This window comes from Colius striatus, chromosome 24 (assembly GCF_028858725.1).
Source record: "Colius striatus isolate bColStr4 chromosome 24, bColStr4.1.hap1, whole genome shotgun sequence".
NCBI classification, from domain to species: Eukaryota; Metazoa; Chordata; class Aves; order Coliiformes; family Coliidae; genus Colius; species Colius striatus.
The window spans coordinates 3,155,495-3,171,809 of record NC_084782.1 but is presented as its reverse complement, the minus strand read 5'-3'; positions in this window follow the sequence as shown (position 1 = coordinate 3,171,809).

Here is a 16,315-nt window from a genome sequence, read left to right as displayed (position 1 = left end):
TGAGCTGCTGTGGCAGGGGCAGCAGCTCAGGCAGCCAGAGAGCAGCAGGACACTTGGGAACAGAACAGGAAAGCCTGGGCTGACTCAAAGATTCCTGGCATGGGGCACAGCTGGTGCCAGCTGAGTGCAGCACAAGAGAGGAAGATCAGTGGGCAGGGACCCACTGGAGGAGTCTGGGCTCAGGAGTGGGGTGAGGTGCCTGGGAACACCCCTCAAAAGTACTCAGGGGAGGTGACTGTGTCCTGCAGGCTGGTCCAGTTCCCAGGCCCCAGCCCACTGCAGGCAGGCTCAGCATCAGGGACCTTCCTGCTGGCAGATGCCCCCTCTCAAATGCCAGAGTCCAGCTGGGCACTGACAGTGAGCTCCAGCCCCCTTTCCTCCTGGTCCCTGCCAGTGCTTCCTCCCCAGCCAAGCACATTGACACATGTGCAATCACTGTGCTCAGCCCAGCCCCAAAACACCCCTCCCTGTGTGTGAACACCAGTGTCCTGAGAGGCTCCCATCCTGCCAGGAGCTGCTCTGCACAGGGCCCCACGCTCAGCCCCACTGCTGAGGCTCCTGAGAGCCCACTCTGCTCCCACCCAGGCAGCCTCATCTCCCCTCCTGCTGCTCTGCTGCTTCCCTTTGCCTTGGCTTTCTCCTGTGATTGCTTTGATCTCCACTCCAGGGGCTCACTGTTAACGATTAATGTTTCATGGATGTTGCTGCCCATGGCATGAAAGTGGCTTTTCTCCCCCAGGTAGTGGCTTGGACCAATTCCTGAAGGACTGTTCTGAGTTAAACAGATGGGGACAAAACCTCTTTGGGCTCCTCATGCCTCTGTTTAGGGCAGGATGGGACCTTCTCCTGCCCTGCTGAGCTGTGCCCACGCCATGGTGGCCAGGCCATGCTGGCAGGCTCTGCTAGTCCCTGCAGCAGCTCTGCCCTTCCTCCCCAGGGCTGTAGAGCTCAGTGGCTCGTGCCAGCCATGCCCATCTCCATCTGCACCAGCCAGAAAGGGGCTGTGGCTGCTGGGGCTCATTCCCCTGCAATGAGCAAAAGGGTTGGTGCAGGGTGAAGCATGCTGTGCCCATCAAACCCTCTCACAAGGCTTTCTCCCCAGCCAGGTGTGCCAGCAGCCAGTGGACAGCACCAGCTTCCCTGAGCTTTGAGCAGAGAGATGTGAAGAGTGGTGATTTCCACAGCAGTCCCAGCACTGTCCCCCTGGCAGGCTGCTGCCCTGTCTCTCGAGCTCCTCTCTGCTGAAGGAGGCTGCTTGCCACACAGCCTCAGCTGAAGGCAGGCCTGCAGCCTGGGGCAAAGCACAGCCTGGGAACAGTCCTCTCTCCTGTCCTGCTGGCTGTTTTGGGAGGGGAGGGAAGGGATGCAGCGCCCAGGGCAGCGGGGTGGGTGCAGCAGGAAGCTGGGCTTGCAGAGCTGGGTGTGGAGCATGTGGGGATGCTTGTCTGGGCTCCCAAAGCATTTTCCAAACACTTTAATTACAGTGATTTATATGGCAAAAGTGTGGGGGCGAGAGAGCTTGGGAAAGGCAGCAGCAGCAGGTTTGTTCTGAGGGCTCTAATCAGAGGTAGGTGATGGGGAGGGAGGGAACAGTGCTGGGACTGTACCTTGAACCGTGGCGTCAGGACAGGTTTGAAGGATGCAGAACGTCCCAGCCATGTCAGGGATGTGCTGACAGCATCCCTGAGGCCTTGCTGTGGGAACAGCCCTGGCACCAGGAGTGCCACCAAGCATCCCACACCCTCCCCTGCTGCAGCTCTGGCCTCCTGGGGATCCTTCCCTGCTGCCAGTGGGGCTGAGCCTGGCTGTAGTCAGCGGGGCTGCAGTTAAAGTGGGGCTACAGTCAGTCAGTGGGGCTGTAGCCAGTCAGGAGGGCTGTAGGCAGCCCCACAAACAGCACAGCACAGTCTGTGCATCCTCTGTGGCTGCAGAAGAGAAACACAAAGCCATGTAGCACAGGAGTGTCTGTACTAAACAGTCACCTCCAAACAATCTACAATCCCACAGCAACTCAGCACTCCTCCTGTTGCTGTTACAAGAACTTCTCTTTGTGCTTTGTACAACGTTGTTCTCTTAAATCTCTACTGTGTTACACACACACTCATGTCCACACACCCTCAGACAGCTTTCTGCAGCTCCCTGGCAGCCAAAGAGCCCCTGAGCTCTGCACAGAAACAACAGCTCCCCCCAGCCTGGGTAGCCCAGCAGCCAGGAGAGCACTGCAGGGCTGCAAAGCTCGCTCTGAAACCTCAGCCCCCTGCAAGTCTGACTTGCTCTGAGGAGTCTGTCACTCCTCCAGACTCCTCATTACACCAGAGGAAGCAAGAGCAATATTTGGCTGCTGTCATGGCTGGTGGCAGCAGCCCAGGAGCTGCAGGGCTGAGCCGTGGCCATCAGCTGGTGGGGTGGCTCTGAGCCCTCTGAGCTGCCCTGGCAGCGTGGCTGCAGCACATGTCACCCCTGCTGCAGTCCTGCTGCTTGGCCTGTTTTCTGATAAATAACCTTTTTCCCTGTCCTTTTTGACACTGATGTTTATTGATGTCTGAAATCCCTCACAGCCAGGTCTGGCCTCAGAGTGCTGAGGTGCCCACACAGCCCATGGCTGTGGAGCAGGAGCAGGGAGAGGGGCAGAGCCAGCTCCACTTCACCAACATGCCCACAGCCTCCCTCACACATTTGCTCCCAGACATGTCAGGGTGGAAACAAGGCACTGAGGACAGAGGGGGAAAAAAAAGAGTGGCTTAAATAAATGTACCTCTGCATCTGGAGGCAGCTGCTCCTGTGTGTGCAGGCTGTGCTGAGCATCCCCAGCCTTGGTCCTCTATCCTGGGGAGCATGGGGCAGCAACCTCAGTGGCAAAAGGTTCCCTCAGCCTCAGGGCCCAGCATTGGTGTCCTCAGAGGACAAAACCAGCTGAGCTCATGATGCTCCTCACTCCCACCACTGGCCCAGCACCAGCTGAAGGTCAGTGCTCCAGGGGCTGAGCCAGGAACTCTTTCCCCAGTGCCCATCCAGAAGGCATCAGCCCTGACACTGGGGAGCAAACCACTGTGCCCTACCTGAGGAGAACTTGCTGATTAAGGGCTAAGCAATCACTTCTCTACCCACAGGTTCATGTTATCACTTAATTGAATCCAATTGATTGAGAAGCTAAAAGCAGCCCTGGCTTAAAGCACTGCAGCTGGTGCCTGGGAGCAGGGCAGCACACTGAACCCTTAAAAGCATTGGCATCAAGGGCAGACACAGTCTTGCTCTCCTAAAGTGTCTCACACATTGTTATTACAAATGGGAACCAGCAGCAGGGCACTGCCAGGGGAATATTATTTATCATACTTTGAGTCTGCACAAACAACCTCTTATTCTTGGCCCCTCTGCCCTCAGTGGGCAGGCTCTGCTCCCACACAGATTGCAAGGGAAGGAAGTGTGCATCTGCAGGGTGATGTGGGGGCAGCCTGGCTCTTAAGTGGTCTAACCACGAGCCCACACTGCTGGGAATGGAGCCCAGAAAACCTGCTGCCCAAATACTAACTGGTATGTACAAGTGGCTGCATCCAGGGCTGCTGTGAACCTGCATCCCTCAAGCTGTGAGATCCAGCAGCAGCCCTACCACAGCTGCCCCTGCAAGGACAAGTGACAGGTGCTGAGGTTCCTCCAGGCGTGGGGCAAAGATGGGAAGGGGAGCAATGGGCACCTGTGCAGCCTCAGCAGCAGCCTCCACTTCATAGAACCACTGAATCATTTGGGTTGGAGAAGCCCTTGAAGCTGCTGCAGTCCCAGCCCTCTCCTCACCCTGCCCAGCCCACCACTGACCCCTGGCCCTCAGCATCTCAGCTTTGGGATCCCTCCAGGGCTGGGCACTCCCCCAGCTCCCTGGGCAGCCTGGCACAGGGGCTGACACCCCTCTCAGGGAAACAGCTCTGCCTCAGCTCCAATCTCAACCTCCCCTGGGGCAACTCCAGCCCATTTCCTCTTGTCCTGTCCCTCCTTACTGGGAGAAGAGTCCAACCTTGTGTCCCAGATGAGAGCTGGGCAGGGGAGCTGGTGCCTTCTCCCCTCAGCCAGCTGAAAATTCCCTGGGTACAGCTAAGACACAACACTCAGCCTGAGGCTGCAGAGCTGGGGCATCTCCACCCTGAGTAGCAGCATGTGCTCCACAAACTGCTTCTTTGCAGTAAACCTGACAGTGGGACATCACAGGGGCTGGGGAACCTCTCCTGGCCCTGTGCTTGGAGCTCCACTGCCCAGGCACCACCAGCCTTTGCTCACCTTGCACTAGTCTCCCCCATTTGGCTGTGTGTTTTCCCAGGCATTCAGCACTGCCATTCCTGCAAAGGGCAGTGCATACTTTATTAACTCTGCTACTTTCTTCTCCACTAATTAAAATCAAATTATATCTGATGCATGCTGCACACTTTGCAGTGAAAACAACCTGCTTTGCCATTCTGCTCTCTGGAGCCTTTGTCACTGAAGCAATTTATTTAGCCTGCTGAGCTGAGAAGGGCACAGCCCTGCAGAGGCCATGGGAGTGCCCAAGGACTCAGCTGGCTGCAGCCTCCCCTGGGCTTAACTTCTTGGGTTCATGCCAGGCTGGAGCCAGAGCATCAGTGCAGCATCTCACTCCAAGCTGTCAGGGAAGGGAGGCTGCCCAGCAGCTGGGGAAGGGGCTGGTTGGAAGTGGCATCAGTGGCCATGCAGCTTGGCTCCTGTGGAGAGCCAATGCTGACCTCCCACAGCCCCTGAGCTCTGGCTTGGGTCTCTCTCTTTCCTCCTCACACCAGCACATGCCACCAGCATGTCTGGCTGCCTGGGGACCAGAACAGGACAAACTTCTTTGGAGCATGCAGAGGCCCTGAGCAGATCTGCTCCCTGTGTGAGAGCACAGTGTGATAGAGGTGGGGAGCAGCAGCCCCAGAGCAGCCCCTCACCTGAGAGTCTGGGCAGATGTGTGGGCAGCAGCACTAGACATTGCACTGGGGAGACACTTGCTAATGCCTCAGCTCCTGTAGCTCAGTGCAGGGCCTGGGCACACCTTGTCCCTCTGCCTGGCAGTCACAGATGCACTCAAATGCAGGTGCTGGGTCCCCAGGCAACACAGCAAGTGAGTCAGCACAGAGCAAAGCTCACCATGAAGGGCCTCAGGGGAGAGGGTGAGGTACCCCAGGCCAACCCTGGCCCTGTACCCCCTCAGTGAAGCCATTACACTTGGGGTCTCTTTCTTAGGGAAGGGGAAGAGTTTCTGCAAAGGCTTCCCCTGTGGCCCTTGTGCTGGTGCTGGCATGAGCCATGTTTGCAGCAATACATCATCAATGGAAGGTATCTAATGATATATTGCCCTAATACATCACCATAGCAACAGTGCTCTAATAATGTATTATTCTAATGTGTTACCCAAGCACACATTCTTCCTGATGATGTATGGCTGGGATCAGTGGCTCTGCCAAGCCCAGATGCAACAAAAACCTCCTGACTCCAGCACCCTCCTCAGGGCAGTGCTGGGGATGTGGCACGTGGCTGCAGGTGGGCTCCTTCCTCCTCCTGCCATGAAAGGACTCCTCTTGTCACACTGGGGACTGACTTATTCCCTGATGGTCACCAACTTATCCCCTGATGCAGTGAAACCTCTTTGGAAGTGTGCAGTGCATTTGAGAATGATGATTGTAAAGGGTGGGTGTGAGGAGGCTGGAGCCAGGCTGTGCTCAGGGATGGCCAGTGACAGGACAAGGGGCAATGGGCACAAGCTGCAACAGAAGAGGTTCCAAAGCAACACAAGGAAGAATTTGTTCCCTGTTGAGGTGAGGGAGCACTGGCAGGGGCTGCCCAGATGGGCTGTGGAGGCTCCTTCTCTGGGGACATTCCAACCCAGCTGGATGAGTCCCTGTGTGCCCTGCTCTAGGTGGTGCTGCTCTGGCAGGGGGGTTGCACTGGATGAGCTTTCCAGGTCCCTTCCAGCCCTTGAGATTCTGTGATTGTGGCCAAAGTGCTATTTCTGAGGTGGCTGCTCAGACTGTGGGGAAATGGGCTCTGCCACATTCAGGAAGGTGCTCACACAACCTTGCCACCACACACCATCCTTCCTCTCTCCTTCTCCTCCATTCCCCCTCTCCCCACTCCCCTGGAGCTCAGCTCCAGTAGGGAACATGCAGGGAGGAGTGTGAGACTGGGCAAAGTGGGATGGTGCTGCAGAGTTTGCTCTCACTTCTCTGGGCATCCTCACCTTGGCACTCAGGGGCAGAGGGACTCCTGAGCTGGGTGTGGACCAAGGTCCATCACACACCTGAGCAGCCACCACCACAGCTCCTTCCCTTTTCCCTTTTCACAACTGAGGTCTAGTGTCTGGCTTGTGGAGCTCTAAAAGCCAATGTGAAAAGCATTCCTTCCCTGGCATTTGAAAAGTTCAGAAGGGGAAGTGATGGGGCTGGTTTGTGCATTTCTCCAGCCCCTTCCAAGGTAGCACAGCACCCTGCCTTTGCTCATTAACAATGAAAATACCAGCTGGAATTCTCCTGCCTCCCATCACAGGGCCAGCATTGTTTCCAGTTCACACTATCTTTTTGACCATTCAAATGCCATCAATTCAGTCACCCCAATGCGTAGGACAGTTATCTGAAATGTTTTCCCAAACAGCTTAGTGACTACAGAGCAACAATTCATGGCATTGCTTGGGGACATCTGTGCAAAGCAACTCACAGCAAAGAGCTCTGGGCCAGCTGAATGCTCCCTGTGTGGAGCTCAGATTCCACAGAGGAGCAGGGAAGCTGCAGACAGAAAGCCTGAATGAATGGCAGGAGAAATCATTTCATCTATGCAAATCCATGCCAAGCTCTCAGCACAGCTGCTGTCAGCAGGGAGGGAGCTCTGCCCCTCTGGACTGACATGGAAAGAAGCTTGTATTGTGCAGTGAGACACTCCCTCTGCCAGAGCAGCAGCCACAGGGGCTGCAGCCATTGCATCTGCCATCTGTGGGGCATGTGGGGTGAATCCTCCCTGGCAGTGGGGTGCAGGGCTCAGTGTGGGCTCTACAGAATGGCACCCACTGCTGAGATGCCCAGACCTTAGCAGCCCATAGAGAGTGAAAGCTAACTAGCAGTGTAAAGCTAATGACACCTAATGACATTCCTTCATTAATGACACCTAATGACATTCCTTCATTCAGAGCAGCAGCACTGCTGCACTAGTGGTTATAGCAGCAGTGACCAGGGACTCTCTGGGACCTGGAGCAAAGCCTCACAGTACCCACCTGAAGGGAGCCCTGGGCCCCAGGGTAGGAGCAAAGGGGGACAGTGGCTGTTCCAAGCCACCCCTGCCAGTGTCAGACTGATGGGAAACAAGAAGCAAAGTCCTAGCCTGGAGAAGAGAAGGATGAGCTCAGGGGGACCTCACCAACACTTACAGGTACCTAAAGGGTAGGTGTCAGGAGGATGGGGGGACACTTTCTTCTCTAGTGTTCAGTGCCAGGACAAGGGGTGATGGACATGAGCTGGAGCACAGACAGTTCCACTTGAACACAGGGAGAAAGTCCCTTGGTGCTGAGGGGAGGGAGCCCTGGCCCAGGCTGCCCAGGGAGGGTGTGGAGGCTCCTTCTCAGGAGGTTCCCAACCCCACCTGGACACGTTCCTGTGCCCCTGAGCCAGGGGAAGCTGCTTGATCAGGGGCTGGGGATGAACTTTAGAGGTCCCTTCCAGTCACCTCCCCCCCCATTCTATGATTCTGTGTTTCTATGATATTACCTGAGAAAAGAGGCATCTGCAGTCTCAGATCTGTCACCAGTGCCTGTGAGGTGGGATGTCAGCCCAGCCAGAGGCTTTCCCAGTGCAGGGACTCACCTGCAGCAATTCTGTGAGAGCACCACACAAAGCCTCACAGTGAGGGAGCACAACAGGAGTGACTCAGAGGGGCCTTTGGTCCCAGGGCAGGACACACAAAGTGGACACAGCAGAGCCTGACCCTGTTCTCTGCCCTCTCAGCACACAGAGCTCACTTGCTCCAGGGAAGCCTTAGGAGAAGACTGGTTGCCTTAGATGTAGGATAAGCTGAGGGCAGACCTTTCCCTTTTGTTCCTAATGTGCTGATGGCTTTACCAGCAATCCTGCCCAGCCAGCCTGTGTGGGGGCTCTGCAGCAGGCAGACCTGTGCACAGGGGCTGCAAGGTGCTGTGCCTGTCCCACCTGAAGTGATCCAACAGCAGCTCACTGCCCAGCCACAAGGAAGCAGGTTTGCAATTCAGTGTCAGCCAAAACCCAGGCTGGGACAGGGGCTCAGAGTTGCCTCCTTCAATGCCAGCTGCACCTCTGCTGGTTTCAGCTCCTTCTATGGCAGCCCTATTGCCAGGGCCAGCAGACATACCTGAATACCCACATGTCATCCAGGTCACTGAGAGACACCCAGAGCTCAGGGGATGAGGCATTTCAGAGATCCAAACTTGTGGCACCCCAGAGGGGATGCTGCTGGCACAGACCACAGAGCCCCAGCCTAGCCAGTGCAGGGCTTGAGTGCATGTAGAGGCTGCTCAGTCTCCCCAGGGCTGTTACCAGGCTGTCCCCCAGCTGTGGGGGCACAGGCTGCAGCCCTGGCTGCATGTGTGGGAAGCCAGAGATGCAGGAGAACTCCCTGTGCTGCATCTGAAATGTTCCTGTGCTGTACCTGGGCAGATTCCAATCTCCCAACACTTCAGAGGGACAGGAGTGACAAATTGCAGTATCTGCAGCAGAGAAAAAGGGAAACAGAGGGACCAGAGGAGGAATGATTGTATTATCAATAATGTTTCCAATAGCTGATGGATGAGGACACCCAAATGATTTTTAAGGTCTCAGTAGAAACTCTCCCAATGGCAGCACAAAGTGTGTATTAATCCAGGGTCTCCTGAGGGGGTCCCCAGGGATGTGCACAGCAAGGCAGAGGATGTGCTCAGCATCCTGCTGTGGACAGCCCATTCAACAGCAGACAAGAAGGGACCCTCTCCTTGTCCCTGTGGAGACAGGAGAAATGCTGAGAGCTTTCTGAAAGGAGTGAAGGTCAAGGAGAGCCTCCCAAACTGCTGAGATTCATCCCCTCTGCTTCCCCACCCAGGGCTCAGTGTGAATGCTCCCTGAAGAGCTCTGCAAACAAACCAGCTTCTTGAATGCTGAAGGAAGCCCACTCCTTCCAGCAAAAGTAAGAGCAGGGAACATGAAGGAAAGCATCACCTCCTAATTCTTTGGGGAGCTGAGCTGGCAGAACAGCCACCCTGTTCTCATGACAGACAAACCAAACCCTCCCTTCCAAAGGCAGAGTGTAGCCCCTCACCCTGTCCCTGGTAGGATGTGCAGCTGATGGCTCTGTGATGCCAGATGTCAGACACAGCCTTGGAAATGTAACAGACAACATTGTTTTGTGGTGCAAACTGGCAAATCTCCAGGCTGGTGTTTCAAGGGATAATTTGTAGGCTGAATGTTAATGACTGCTGCTGTTGGGATGTGGAAAGGCCCTGCTGACTTTGCTCTGCTGCCAATTGCACATCTTGGGGTGGGTTTTTCATTCAGAAGATTTGTTTTCACCCCTGTGCCAAACAGAAAGGGCAACTCCAGCACAGCTCTGAGGTTTCAGGAAGGCAATGGAAGGCATATGGGAAAAGGTGATCCTTTCTGTGCCTAGCCTCTGTCACTCCCTCTCCCAACTCTGCTGCTTCCAACACTTGCTTGGCTATGGGGTCATTGTTTCATCCAGGTCCCATCTGTCCTTCCTCCTGCAAACTCACCATGCTTCAGCTACCCATCCCCCAGCCATGGTTTCTGGAGGTCAGGAACTGGCAGCAATGGGATCTTTAATAGCATCAATCTTTTTTTAGCTCTTTGGGGAAAGAGGCAAGCAGGGGAAATACTGTCACTGCTGCAGCCCTGCACTGCAACTCAGAGCTGTGGCACAGCTTGGGCTCTTGGGAGCCTGTTTGGTGGGAATGATGTGTTCAAAGAGCAGCAGCTTGCCTCACAAAAGCAACTGAGGGTGCTCCAGAAGCATGGCACAGGCCAGTGCCCACTGCAGCTCTGGAGGGGACCCTCACCCTCCCTGCTGGGCAAGCAGCCCTTGGGCCACTCTGTGACGTTCTGCAGCCCTCTGTGATTTATGTGGCACTTGTAGAATTGATGTGCTTTGTGCCTGGGGACAGTTAAATGGTAGCTCTGTCATTAGTTTAAGCAGAGGTTAAAGGTGATCAATAACAAGGGTTTCATGCCCAATTGATCACCCCTTGCTATTTATTTCTGCCTTTTGCTTTCCATCCTGTGGTGCTTTTAGAAATAGTAATTAAAGACATAACAAGTGTTCCACTAAGCAGAATATCAAACACTCCAGGTATTGATTCAATACTCTCCCTCTTAATGACACTGACCTGTGCCTGTCCCCAGCACCTCCCTGGGGACACAGCCAGCCCCTGCCTGGGCAGCCAGGCATCAGTGCCTCAAAGCTGTGGGGAATCCCAGGAGGGCTTTGGGACAAGAAGCTTTTACCTACCAGGTCCAACCTTTTCCTTCCCAGGAAGCTGACAAAAGGCAGCTCAGCACACAATTGTGGCCACACATTTAAGCCACATGCTGTGGCAGCAGCCTGGCCAGTTGGTCTTAGATGGGGCCATTTGGCTCTGTCCTGCTGCAGGATCCCACCTCTGCCAAGTTGTCACAGGCTGCTTGGGGACAGTGCCAGGCTGACATCCCTCACTGTGTCCTGAGGAGGGTCCAAGCAGGACAGTAGCAATGCTGGACAAGGCAAACACCTTGACACTGGCACACGCCTGTGCCCACCTGCCCCTCACTCCCTTCAAACCCAGCACTGGGAGGTGACCTAGAGAGGCAGCACGCTGGAGATGTTCAGCAAAGTATCACTGAACACTTTGGTTTTGCCATCTACACTGGAAAGAAATGCTGAGAGCAAAGAGCAACAGGAAAGCAAATGCAAAGCAAGTGTCAGGGTGCACAGACCAACTGGACTGGCATACTGCAGAGCCCTGGCTCACACAGCCCACGAGGATCTATTTGTCTTCCACTTTAAAAGCATATTCAGAGCAAACACACCCCAAGACAAGCTGTCACCAGGTTAGCCTTAAACATAACTGAAAAGTCTCCAATTTAAAACTATACATATATATAACACATAAAGGCATCTGATGCCATGGCCCAGCTCCTTAAAGCAATCCTGCAAACGACTGCAAGAGATCCAAACATGTGCCTCAAATTCATTTCCCAGAGTTTGGCCCAGCTACAGATTTAAGATCCAATATCATCTCAAAGTTGTGCAGCCTCCAGGGGGAAGGAGAAGTATTTACACACTGAGCTGCAGGTAATGAAAACAACACAGGATAAACTTGCACAGGAGAGAAACCATCCCAACAAACCTAAAGTGCAGTGAAAGGAGAGAACACCCATTGGCTTTCTCATGCCTTGTATGGATCTGCTAGTGAGGAGCAGCCACTTGCACAGAGCATTTAACAGCTCTTGTGCACATATGCACTTAACATCTGCAAGAGGATTGTTGTGCACTTGCTCATTCATTTACTTTCAAGGCACTCAGCTGTTCCTGGTACAGCTCCTGCAACAGAGAGCAGAGCAGCTTCAGCTACCCACCCACCTTCCTTCAACCCTGCTGACAGAGAAAGCAGCTTGGGGACATTCTGAGAGCAATCCTGTTCTTTGGCTGTGGTGACTGCTGTCCATCTGGGCCCGAGTAGAGCAGCTGCTGCAGGGATTAAAAAGCAAGAAGACTCAGAAGAATAACAACGTGGCAAAGTGATCACAAGCAGATTGTCCTCTGTGGGGCTGCAAGGATGTGGGTGCTGGAGGTGGTGCATAGGTGTTAGTGGGCAGAATGCTCCAAAAGGAAGGTGGTAAAGAGGAAAATCAATGAAAGATGTCTTTGAGGTTTGGCATGGATAACATGCAGCAAGAGCTCTCAGCAGAGGCTGAGCCGGGGCAGCCGTGTAGCTCCAACGCCTTTGCCAGGCTCACAAGAAATAACACTCATCTGGACCAACACTAAAAATATTATGGTATCAAGGAGCATGAAATATTCATGAGGCCTGATCTAACATGCACATTATATCTTCTGTACAGCATCAGATGCTTTAACACAGCCTTTGCAACCTTGTAATTCCCATGCACGGCATGGGAGGTTACATACAGCAGCCTGCTCTTATTAGTTCAAATTGAAACTAGGGGGAACTTTCATGGGTAGAGTTGACATGAATCACAAAGGACACCATCTGATGAAGTGCAGTTGGCTTTATTTCTACTTCTGTGCCCAGGTGAGGGCTGTGTGTGAGCACATGCACAGTTACACACAAATAACAAGTGGGAGAGGTGCCGAATGCCCATAAATCAGCTCTGCAGAGCGCAGTAGGAGTTCACATGAAAGACTTAACGAGCTCCTTCTGTGTTTTTCCTATTTATGCACATACATGTAAAACAGAGGGATGGTGCTGATCAGAGCCCACATCATTTTCACTGCTGTAAGACTGGAGTCATCCCATTCTTGCTCACTTCAGGAGGGTCTGTTGGGCTGGCTCTCCCCGAGCAGCAATATAAAGTTTAGCAAGACCAGACACTTTAATTTATGGACATTTAGCATTTGGAAACCAAACCAAAACAGCCCCCACCACATCTCAGTTTGCTCCTGTTCCTGTCTGGAGCTGATCTGCCTCCAGAGCAGCAGGAGGGCAGCCAGTCCCCACACATCCCCCGCTGCGGGCAGCACACGCCGGCAAGAGCCACGGCGGGCTGAGTGTCTGTCCTGAACACATGTAACAGGCGACAGGCACCAGCTTAGAGTTTGCTGGCCACGGATGTGTTGATTTTAAACAACTCAACTGTAAGAAATAATATAAGGCAGCTAAGGAGAAGCAATTCCCTGGTTGTGGACTTCTGCCCTGGGAGCTCGACCCAAGCCTGTTTCCAGTACCTGTGAAATAAGAACCCTGAGCTTTGCAGGGGCTGATCCAGCTCCAGCCAAACAACTGCAGCATTTGGGTAAAACTAAAATAGAACATTAAAATATATGCAAATGACAGGAGCCCAGAATTAAAAGACATGCTCAACCAGACAGTGCTGAAATCTTTCCTTGTGGGAGAGCGAGTAAAGCGAGGGCTGGGCACAGTCAGGGATAAGATTCAAAGGTGTTAACGCTGATGTTCCAAATGCACATGAAAAGAGATTCTAGTGTTTCCACTGCTGCTCCAGCTAGTTAGGGCACAGGCTGCAATGCTGGTGCTTTGCTGGGATCAGGCTCTAAGGGGACAGCAGTATCAGGAGAGAGCAGATGCTGGTGGAAGCTTTAAGATGAATACGGCATCAATAATTACGTGCAAGGTGAACTGCTGTGCTGTATCCCTTCTGCTGCTACCATCCAGCAAGCATTCCCTTCTGCTGCTACCATCCAGCAAGCATTCCCTTCTGCTGCTACCATACAGCAAGCATTCCCTGCTCTGGCAAGTGACAGCAGGAATAAACCAAGACAAGAAATCTGGAAAGAAAGTTGGGTTCTGGAACTCCCTGATCTTTTCCTATGCACAAAGAGAAGCAGCAACCATCCACCTTCTTTAAAAATGAGAGGTAAAAGCCAGCAAGCAATACTCTGCTGAATATTGGCTGCCTTCAGAGGAAACAGCAGTGTCCTCAAAGTGCTGATAACCAGGTTAGAAGGCAACAGCATTTGGGAAGTGCAGCTCCCCTCCCCAGTACTTGCAGAGCACGGGGAGGCTGCTCTGCTCCAGCCAGGCTGAAGAGCACAGAAGGCACAGCACAGCCTTTCTGCAACTACGAGGGAAGGGCTGAGCTCACAGCAGCAATGTGTTTGCCCAATGCCACCTGGCCCAGCTGCCCAGAGACCCCTGGGCTGCTCCTTCAGAGTCCCCTGGGCTGCTCCTTCACCTCACCAGGCTGAGATCTGAATCCACACTTCACCAGCACGCGGGACCCAGCGTGGGTAACACAAACAGGTCGCTGCCAGTCACGCAGGAGGGGGATGTCATGCTAGGGGAGGGCACCTGCCCCTTGCACAGCCAGCAGAGCCTGATGCCATCAAGGGACTAACCAGAGCCTGAATGCAGGCACAAGAGCAACGCTGCTCTCCAGAGAAGCTGCTGGGGCCAGGCACTGCCCAGCAGCAGAGAGCTCCTGCAGCTCGCTCCGTCTGTGGCTTACAGGGAAGGATTTCACATCAGTCCCGACCTAAACCCCTCTCATATTGGCAATGTGCAGAGCAGCAGAACTCCTTTTCCTTACCTAAGTTTCCTACTTTGCTTATTCTCCTGTTTCCTTTGTGCATTGCTAAATAACTATTTGCACATCTCCTCTTTAACATACCAGCATCACAGCCCTACCTTCGTGTGCTTTACTCCTGCTGTAATAACACCCCTGAGTGTGAGCTTGCACTTTCACTCCAGTGAGAAACAACCACCACCAAAAAAAAAACCCAGAAAGACAAAGCCCATCTCCCTCCAGTAATTGCTATTTAATCCTTGACCAAGAAAAGTCCCAAGTTCTTTGAAGAGAGGCAAACCTTTGGGGCACTTGATCTGTAGAGCGGCCGAGCGCTGCGCCACTGCAGGAATAAGATACAGAAAGTGGCTTTTCTTTTTGCTGCTCAACAGCATGAAAGAGCTAATGCAGTGGGGCTGCCAGTGCCTTATCCAATCTGACAAACCCAACAACCCAAGGGTGCCCATCCTCCCCCCAGCACTCGCAGCACATCTCATCCATTAGGAGAACGCAATGTGAAAACTGACCCTTCCCTTCCTAAGTACCAATAGAAACACTGTTGCCAGCCAGGTTAGTTCAGAATGAAGAGCCAGAAAAGCTGCACAATTAATGATTCAATGCAAACAAGAGTTCTGTTGTCTTGAAGGAAAAAAAGCAATCCTCTTTTTGTTCGTTTCCTGAGTTTGTTTCTTCTTCCTTTAAAACCTGGCTGTCACACAGGGACGCTGAAGCAAACACTGCAGAGTTAAAGCACTACCAGACACTGAACAGAAAGGTACCTGGGTGGGAAACACACAGAAGAACAGCTAATACCAGATTTTTCTGAGTTAGAAATCAATTGAAATGCTTTCACAATACATTGCCCCAAAGCCTTGAATTGCCTTCAGTCCTTTCCTTCTGGTATCATCTAAGCTGGTTAGAAATGGAGTCAAATATTCAGTAAATACAGCAAAACTTTTGGTATTCAGGTTGTCTCCAGCAGCCCTCCAATCCTGCCATTCCAATAAAACCCAGGCTCATTACAGAAAACAAGGAAGCTGTCTGGAACAAACTGACAAATGCACATGGAATCCTTTAAGTGAGATTTCTTGTTCTGCTCTGCATGCCAAGGGAAGTTATTCATATAGTAAACTGCAGCTTTCCTGGCTTGTTTGTACCACAAAGTGAACCATTTCCTTACACACTTATGAGCACCAGATAGAGAACTTAATGAATGAACTGCTCACAGTGACTTTATTTTTAAATCTCAAATAAAAAACCCCCACTTTACTCGAATTTTGAATGAGAAGGGAATAGTTTTGTAGCAGCTGATGCAGAATAGCTGTATTTTAAGAGAGAAGGCAATAATTTCTACCACTATCTATTGCAAATGCACAATCCACACCCCTCCAAGCCACAAAATGCACCCAAACCCAAACTGCAGGGAGAATTTGCACGTCTAAAATGCCAAGTCTAAGTTACTATTTGATAGAGTAAAAATGTATCTAGCTATAAAAATAATTAGATACAAATTCCTATAGAGGATGCAACAATAATCACGAGAAAACCCCTTTTAAGCCCTTTCTTTCCACAGCCTGTAATTTGTAGCAAGAGTCAAGGAGGGAAACTAGCGAGTGGCAGATGTTGAAGCGCATTGCAAAGTTCTCTGCCAAATAAAAGGAAAGGATTTGGTGCTTGCTACCAGATTTCGACTGAGCATTGCAGCAATGCAAGAGCTCCGAATAGGCACATGCTCTAAAAGTTCTCCCAGCACACACTGTTGGAATCAAAGGCTCGGTAAAGGCAAAGCCACAATCCTCAACGCCCGACTTCTCTCGCTGTTTGCTGAAGGAGAAGAGGTTTAAAGGAGAGATGCAAGCTGATTCTTCGGGGAACAGAGAACTAAATTTGCAGCCTCTCTCGGCATAAAGACAAAAAGATTAGGGAGTGAAAGGATTCAAGTGAAAAGCGGTGACAAGAGCAAAGCCGAGCGCGGTCTGAGCAGAAAGGAGGAACCTGCTCAGCCGTCCTAGGGAACATTTATTACTCCTGTGACAAGCGGGAAGAAAGTTACGGTTAGAATGTTTCCTGACTGAAAAAAAAAGTGACGGTAAGAC